The sequence below is a fragment of the Lissotriton helveticus genome, chromosome 8 (assembly GCF_964261635.1).
Source record: "Lissotriton helveticus chromosome 8, aLisHel1.1, whole genome shotgun sequence".
Classification (NCBI taxonomy): Eukaryota; Metazoa; Chordata; class Amphibia; order Caudata; family Salamandridae; genus Lissotriton; species Lissotriton helveticus.
In genome coordinates, this window is record NC_136069.1 from 600,431,029 (window position 1) to 600,439,575 (window position 8,547).

Genomic DNA, 8,547 nt, shown 5'->3' on the forward strand with positions numbered 1-8,547 from the left:
TAGAGTTACAGGCCTCTGAGATTTTGAAGACAATGAGGAGATCGGGCACAGGAATTGCAGATTTCTGTGATTTGGAGTGCATTGTCATCACTCACTTTGATTATGGCTGCTCCTGGTGCACATTCGTCTGAATCTAGAATGGTAATCCAGTATTATATTGTATTGTTGCATTTATATAGAGCTTACTACCCTCATGTGTGCATCTGAAGCGCTTACCTCCATGAACAGTATGCTACACCATGTTGGGTGTGTGGTTGGAAGGGTTTCCATGCATGTATGATGGCTACCGAGGTACTGTTATTGTTTTATGGGATGTATTGCTTGGCAGTGTGATGAATGAGGAAGCGTGTAAGGGAGAAGTGCACTTTATAGTTTCTGGCTGTAGTCGGAGATCAGCCAGTCTGAGATCTTATGGGTCTGGAGGAGGTAACTGGTATAGAGAAAGAGTGAAGGGAGTCGGAGTTCTGCCTCCATAGACCGTGTTATAGTACTCCTTTATATGGTTTTTATGGTGCCATTATGAGAAGCAATGTAAAGAGTATTGCCTCGATGTGCTGTGTTATCTACACTCTTCATATCTTTCACATTATAAGATGATACGGTTTTAGGCACTAATGCAGCACAGCTCACTCATTTATGGTTTTAGGCATTAATGTAGCATAGCTCATTCCTTCAGGGTGCTGTGGCAATGGATGATAAGCTGGAAGACAATATGTGAATTATGAAATGCTGTGTTGCTTATCACCTCTATGTATGATTCTGAAGTGCTTGCTCACATGGGTAGAGAAAAACAAAACAGGGCTTTGGCTGATAAACAGTAAGGCTAAGCCAAAATTACAAGAAAAACAAGAGAAGGGCCAATACTGAACCTATTATTCAACGTAGTTAATAACAGTCCCACTATGAATAAAACATACCGGTCCGTGATTTTACTAACGTCACTAGTTGTTTTATTTCTTTAACACTAGTATGCATTCAATTTTTGATTTTTAGAACACTTTTTTTTGCATTTACAAAATTTTTTCAAAAAACAACACAATAGGTTTACATATATACAATATTTATACAAAGCACATCCTACCATACACATTCATACATCTCACATTCCTATGTACACAAAAAACAATATAAACTCCTGTCAAAAAAGTATCTACAAGTTGCTACACGAATAGAATGAATTACATGAATTATGCAGCTATTTGAATTCAATGCAACGAGAATTAACTTCACTAATTCTCAAATTCAGAGTGGTGTTAAATGGAATTTGACAAGAGAGTACTGTCCAACTTAAGGCAAGTCAGGTCGGTCGACGCGTTTCGAACTCCTACATTTTATGGAGTTCTCATCAGGACCAAAACGTTTTCTAAAAGGGAAACCCAAACGACAAATTTAGGACATTCCCAAGGTGGCTCAATGGGAAAACAAGAAATAAACAAGTAAAAAAGTGAAAAACCGCCAAACCACGCTACATAGCCATACCTTTGCACTATGGTCACACCATTTAGACCAACATACTTCCACAAAAACGATCTTCAAACGAGTAGTGGCACTACACAGAAAAGACAATGAAACAAAACATGACTGTCTGCCAAAGTTGTGCCTCGGTAATAAATGTACTGCGAGGTAAAGATACGAGCACTAACCTTTGGAATTGAAGGGCAGGGCACCTGTGATGGAACACGGAGTGAAAGTATTTATTAAACAGTGACTTGGGTAAAGAACAGAGAAAGGGGGAGATTGGTAACGGGGGGCTTACCTGAACGGGGCTGCTTCAGGTAAAGCCTAAGTCGCTGATTCTTCAATGGGGCGGTAAGCCTGTAAAAACGAAGATGACAGGTCAATGGCTGCGGGGCCCGGGGATGGAATCCACTTGACAGGGGAAGGGGAAGCTGTAAAGCTTACCGTTTTCAATTGGAACATTCGCGTTGAACGCCAGTTAGTTGGGACGTGCAGGAAACCTAGTCCTTCAGCTGTGTTTACTAAGGTCTGAAGCGACCACGTGACCGGAACGAGCAAACACTCGTTTCTTGAGATTTTTTTCTTTCATAAAACTTTACAAACGCTGACAAAGGAAGAAAGGTGCAGGGCACAGTGTCATTGAGCACAAGAAAGTGAAAAATCAAGGGGAATTCAAGGCTGTACTTTAAATATTTCAGAGATTGCATTCAGGCCAGTGGAGGCAGTGTCATATTTCATTATAAGCAGGGCTTCTCTCTGACTCAATCTTGCCTCAATGTCTCCTCCTCGTAAGTCACTCTCAATTTTTGATATGACAGTCCATTTTAATTCATCTTCTTGATGTTGTTTCGTCAGCCAATGTAAGACGAGAGGTGCATTTTGCGTCTGATTCCTGAGACGCGATTTGTGCTGCGTAATGCGTTGTCTTGCTTCTTGGGTAGTTTTCCCAATGTACAGTTTTGGGCACGGGCAAACAATTCCATAAATAATGTTTTTAGTTTGACAATTCGTGAAAGAGGCGTGCTTCCAATGAATACCATTAAATGTGAAGAGTGAGCCTTCAATGGTTTGTGCACAACAAGTGCAATTGCCACATTTATGATGGCCAGACACTGGTGGTAATCCTAACATACCTCTCAATGAAGGTTTAGGAGTAGTTGGTAACGCTGCCCTTACAATGTGGTTGGCCACGCTTTTATCCTTTCTGAATGCGAAAAGAGGGGGAGTGGAGAGGTCATTGTGAAGATCCTTCACTAAGTGCCAGTTTTGAATTACTAGTTTGCGTAATTGATGTGTCTGGGGTCCAAATGTGGTAACGCATACTGTCCTCCCTTGATCTTGCCGTGTTTTCTTTTTAAGCAGTGTTTCTCTAGGGACCCACCATGCCCTTTTCATAGAGTTTTTTAGAAGCTTTTTCGGGTAGCCCCTCTTGCTTAATCGTTCAGACAATTCATTGGCATGGCGAAAGAACTCCTCTTTGGTAGAACAATTACGCCTTATTCTTAAATATTGGCCGAATGGTAAGTTTTGTCTGAGGCTTCTCGGGTGTTGACTGGAAAAGTGAAGGGCTTTATTCCGATCTGTCGGTTTGCGAAAAAGTGTGGTGCCCAGTTTCCCATCTGACGCAAAGACTTGCACGTCCAGAAATATTATCTGATTGCTGGAAAAGTTAAAACTGAGTTACCAATCTCCCCCTTTCTCTGTTCTTTACCCAAGTCACTGTTTAATAAATACTTTCACTCCGTGTTCCATCACAGGTGCCCTGCCCTTCAATTCCAAAGGTTAGTCCTCGTATCTTTACCTCGCAGTACATTTATTACTGAGGCACAACTTTGGCAGACAGTCATGTTTTGTTTCATTGTCTTTTCTGTGTAGTGCCACTACTCGTTTGAAGATCGTTATGAGAGGTATGTTAGGATTACCACCAGTGTCTGGCCATCATAAATGTGGCAATTGCACTTGTTGTGCACAAACCATTGAAGGCTCACTCTTCACATTTAATGGTATTCATTGGAAGCACGCCTCTTTCACGAATTGTCAAACTAAAAACATTATTTATGGAATTGTTTGCCCGTGCCCAAAACTGTACATTGGGAAAACTACCCAAGAAGCAAGACAACGCATTACGCAGCACAAATCGCGTCTCAGGAATCAGACGCAAAATGCACCTCTCGTCTTACATTGGCTGACGAAACAACATCAAGAAGATGAATTAAAATGGACTGTCATATCAAAAATTGAGAGTGACTTACGAGGAGGAGACATTGAGGCAAGATTGAGTCAGAGAGAAGCCCTGCTTATAATGAAATATGACACTGCCTCCACTGGCCTGAATGCAATCTCTGAAATATTTAAAGTACAGCCTTGAATTCCCCTTGATTTTTCACTTTCTTGTGCTCAATGACACTGTGCCCTGCACCTTTCTTCCTTTGTCAGCGTTTGTAAAGTTTTATGAAAGAAAAAAATCTCAAGAAACGAGTGTTTGCTCGTTCCGGTCACGTGGTCGCTTCAGACCTTAGTAAACACAGCTGAAGGACTAGGTTTCCTGCACGTCCCAACTAACTGGCGTTCAACGCGAATGTTCCAATTGAAAACGGTAAGCTTTACAGCTTCCCCTTCCCCTGTCAAGTGGATTCGATCCCCGGGCCCCGCAGCCATTGACCTGTCATCTTCGTTTTTACAGGCTTACCGCCCCATTGAAGAATCAGCGACTTAGGCTTTACCTGAAGCAGCCCCGTTCAGGTAAGCCCCCCGTTACCAATCTCCCCCTTTCTCTGTTCTTTACCCAAGTCACTGTTTAATAAATACTTTCACTCCGTGTTCCATCACAGGTGCCCTGCCCTTCAATTCCAAAGGTTAGTGCTCGTATCTTTACCTCGCAGTACATTTATTACCGAGGCACAACTTTGGCAGACAGTCATGTTTTGTTTCATTGTCTTTTCTGTGTAGTGCCACTACTCGTTTGAAGATCGTTTTTGTGGAAGTATGTTGGTCTAAATGGTGTGACCATAGTGCAAAGGTATGGCTATGTAGCGTGGTTTGGCGGTTTTTCACTTTTTTACTTGTTTATTTCTTGTTTTCCCATTGAGCCACCTTGGGAATGTCCTAAATTTGTCGTTTGGGTTTCCCTTTTAGAAAACGTTTTGGTCCTGATGAGAACTCCATAAAATGTAGGAGTTCGAAACGCGTCGACCGACCTGACTTGCCTTAAGTTGGACAGTACTCTCTTGTCAAATTCCATTTAACACCACTCTGAATTTGAGAATTAGTGAAGTTAATTCTCGTTGCATTGAATTCAAATAGCTGCATAATTCATGTAATTCATTCTATTCGTGTAGCAACTTGTAGATACTTTTTTGACAGGAGTTTATATTGTTTTTTGTGTACATAGGAATGTGAGATGTATGAATGTGTATGGTAGGATGTGCTTTGTATAAATATTGTATATATGTAAACCTATTGTGTTGTTTTTTGAAAAAATGTTGTACATGCAAAAAAAAGTGTTCTAAAAATCAAAAATTGAATGCATACTAGTGTTAAAGAAATAAAACAACTAGTGACGTTAGTAAAATCACGGACCGGTATGTTTTATTCATAGTGGGACTGTTATTAACTACGTTGAATAATAGGTTCAGTATTGGCCCTTCTCTTGTTTTTCTTGTAATTTTGGCTTAGCCTTACTGTTTATCAGCCAAAGCCCTGTTTTGTTTTTCTCTGCATGAGAGCGGACGCTGGTTCGCGAGGCTTCTTGGGGATATTACCTTGTCTTAAATAGATTGAGGTTTTCAGTTGTTTGGTGCAATTCGTTTGTCTTCCTGTTTGTTGCATGTTTGTTATCTTTGTTTATACGTTTACTGTTATTTGTTATGTCTGATAAGGACACGTTCTCGTATACCGAGGACCACATCCAGAAACTAATTAGTGAACCGCCAATCTTTGCTTCGGCCTCCCTTAGCACTACTGCCAAGACGCAAAACGAATCTGACAGATTGACTAGACTAAAGAAAAAACAAATTAGAACGGACCTACACGGCCATTTTCTACTCCTTCATTTACGTGCAGGTACAATACCATCTGGCCTACAAATTCGTAATACTCCGATGGTCTTCACAGATGACCCTGATTACAAAAAATTCTTCAGTGGCATTGAAACCAAGTGCAGTAGGGACCTTATGGTCCTTACTGTGGAAACTGCACAGAGGATTTCCTTAAAGGAATTAGCCGAGATCTCAGCGTTGGAATTAGAAATTCAAAATAACCAACTCATCACTGATGCAAAGGGATTACTTGAAAAAATAGAAAAAGAAATACTTGAATTCAAAGATTATACAGTTACACAAAAAGGCAGTAAATTTGATCTGGACCAAAGGACCTTTTCATTGGAAACAGTATATCCATTCCTACAGCCTGACTTTTACTCCAGACCAACTCAAAGACGGTTCTTTCAAGAAAATCAAGGACGTTCTCGCACAAAATTTTTGCCCTTCTCTGACACGTCCTCTTCCTCGGGAGGTGAGACAGACCAAAGTGACACAAGAACTAATCAATCATATAGAGGAAACCAGAAACAATCTAATCCTCAACCTTTTTTAGGAAGGGGCCAACGCAGAGGGCGCGGTCGGACGCGTCCCAATTACCAACCATGGGAAATGAGGACCAGGAGGCAGTACTACCGGAGCTAGACATCCTGCCTTTATTTAATCTGTCTGATCGTATATTAACACCTTCCGAAATTTCCATTTTAAAGAAAGGGTTATCGTTTGTACCTGTTCGAGCAACGGACTTCGTCAAAATGAAATTAGAAATCCTTGAATTCTGTCGCAATATCCGATTAAAAATGTTCTTTAAGGATAATCCAATACAAGCCAACAATGAAGTGACTGGGTTTCGTAAGAAATCTTCCTTCTCCCCTCCGTCTACAAAAATCCCCAAGGAGGTACTTACTTTTGAAAGGGCTTTAATGTCAGGTATATCTGCTATAGAAAGCAAAAAACAATTTGTGCATTACAACATTTCAAAAGCAGAAAAAGAGGCTATTTCTACCCTTAAAAATGATCGTTCCTTGGTAATAAAAGAGGCAGATAAGGGCGGAGCCATAGTCCTTTGGGATGTTAACAACTACAAAAAAGAGGTCTACCGCCAGCTCAATGACCCACAATGTTATAAAAAGATCAATAAAGACCCAACAAAAGACCTGCAAATGGAATTATCATGCATCCTCCAAGAAGGAAATGACTTGGGCATATTGGGACCTAAGGAATTCATTTTCTTACAGAATAAACATCCAAGGATTCCGACGATGTACGTCCTCCCGAAGATCCACAAGGACGAAGTGAATCCTCCGGGTCGACCTATTATTTCAGGTTGTTCATCTCTGATAGAACCTGTTTCAAAATATATTGATTTTTTTCTGAAACCGTTCATAGATGACATACCAGCTCACCTAAGGGACACGACATCTTTCCTCAATCATCTTTCATCCATTCAATTTGACCCAACTAATCAACTACTAGTTACAATGGACGTAGTGTCTTTATACACGCAGATTCCACAGGATCTAGCGATTGAAACAATTATTCATTTTTTGAACAAAAGAGAACAACCTGCTAGGGTTCCCACTTCATTTTTAGTTCAATTGGCTAAATTTGCTTTGACCAAAAATTATTTCCAATTCGATGAAAATTTTTATTATCAGGTCAAAGGAGTAGCGATGGGCTGTCCATTTGCCCCAGAATTAGCCATTCTGTTTATGGGACTATATGAGGATAAATTCATTTACAATGCCAATCCTTACCTCCAATACATTTCAAAATATCTCAGATACATCGATGATGTTTTTATGATCTGGTCAGGTACGAGTGAGCAGTTGCAAGAATTCATGATCTGGGTAAATCATAGGATGGTGGACATCCAATTCAGTTTTAACTTTTCCAGCAATCAGATAATATTTCTGGACGTGCAAGTCTTTGCGTCAGATGGGAAACTGGGCACCACACTTTTTCGCAAACCGACAGATCGGAATAAAGCCCTTCACTTTTCCAGTCAACACCCGAGAAGCCTCAGACAAAACTTACCATTCGGCCAATATTTAAGAATAAGGCGTAATTGTTCTACCAAAGAGGAGTTCTTTCGCCATGCCAATGAATTGTCTGAACGATTAAGCAAGAGGGGCTACCCGAAAAAGCTTCTAAAAAACTCTATGAAAAGGGCATGGTGGGTCCCTAGAGAAACACTGCTTAAAAAGAAAACACGGCAAGATCAAGGGAGGACAGTATGCGTTACCACATTTGGACCCCAGACACATCAATTACGCAAACTAGTAATTCAAAACTGGCACTTAGTGAAGGATCTTCACAATGACCTCTCCACTCCCCCTCTTTTCGCATTCAGAAAGGATAAAAGCGTGGCCAACCACATTGTAAGGGCAGCGTTACCAACTACTCCTAAACCTTCATTGAGAGGTATGTTAGGATTACCACCAGTGTCTGGCCATCATAAATGTGGCAATTGCACTTGTTGTGCACAAACCATTGAAGGCTCACTCTTCACATTTAATGGTATTCATTGGAAGCACGCCGCTTTCACGAATTGTCAAACTAAAAACATTATTTATGGAATTGTTTGCCCGTGCCCAAAACTGTACATTGGGAAAACTACCCAAGAAGCAAGACAACGCATTACGCAGCACAAATCGCGTCTCAGGAATCAGACGCAAAATGCACCTCTCGTCTTACATTGGCTGACGAAACAACATCAAGAAGATGAATTAAAATGGACTGTCATATCAAAAATTGAGAGTGACTTACGAGGAGGAGACATTGAGGCAAGATTGAGTCAGAGAGAAGCCCTGCTTATAATGAAATATGACACTGCCTCCACTGGCCTGAATGCAATCTCTGAAATATTTAAAGTACAGCCTTGAATTCCCCTTGATTTTTCACTTTCTTGTGCTCAATGACACTGTGCCCTGCACCTTTCTTCCTTTGTCAGCGTTTGTAAAGTTTTATGAAAGAAAAAAATCTCAAGAAACGAGTGTTTGCTCGTTCCGGTCACGTGGTCGCTTCAGACCTTAGTAAACACAGCTGAAGG

General features: G+C 40.8%; 2 long non-coding RNA genes across 2 annotated transcripts; one reads left to right on the top strand and one right to left on the bottom strand.

Annotated features, from left to right (window-relative positions):
• Positions 1-1,186: 1,186 nt before the first annotated feature.
• On the bottom strand, positions 1,187-1,975 carry LOC144771717 (uncharacterized). The gene is made up of 5 exons (XR_013599442.1): positions 1,903-1,975; positions 1,757-1,815; positions 1,644-1,667; positions 1,480-1,549; positions 1,187-1,363 (listed from the first exon to the last, which is right to left on the bottom strand). It is a non-coding gene; the product is annotated as an uncharacterized LOC144771717 (long non-coding RNA).
• A 2,006-nt stretch (positions 1,976-3,981) lies between these two features.
• LOC144771718 (uncharacterized) lies at positions 3,982-4,711 on the top strand. Its single transcript, XR_013599443.1, has 5 exons — positions 3,982-4,054; positions 4,142-4,200; positions 4,290-4,313; positions 4,408-4,477; positions 4,594-4,711. It is a non-coding gene; the product is annotated as an uncharacterized LOC144771718 (long non-coding RNA).
• The last annotated feature ends 3,836 nt before the right edge of the window (positions 4,712-8,547 follow it).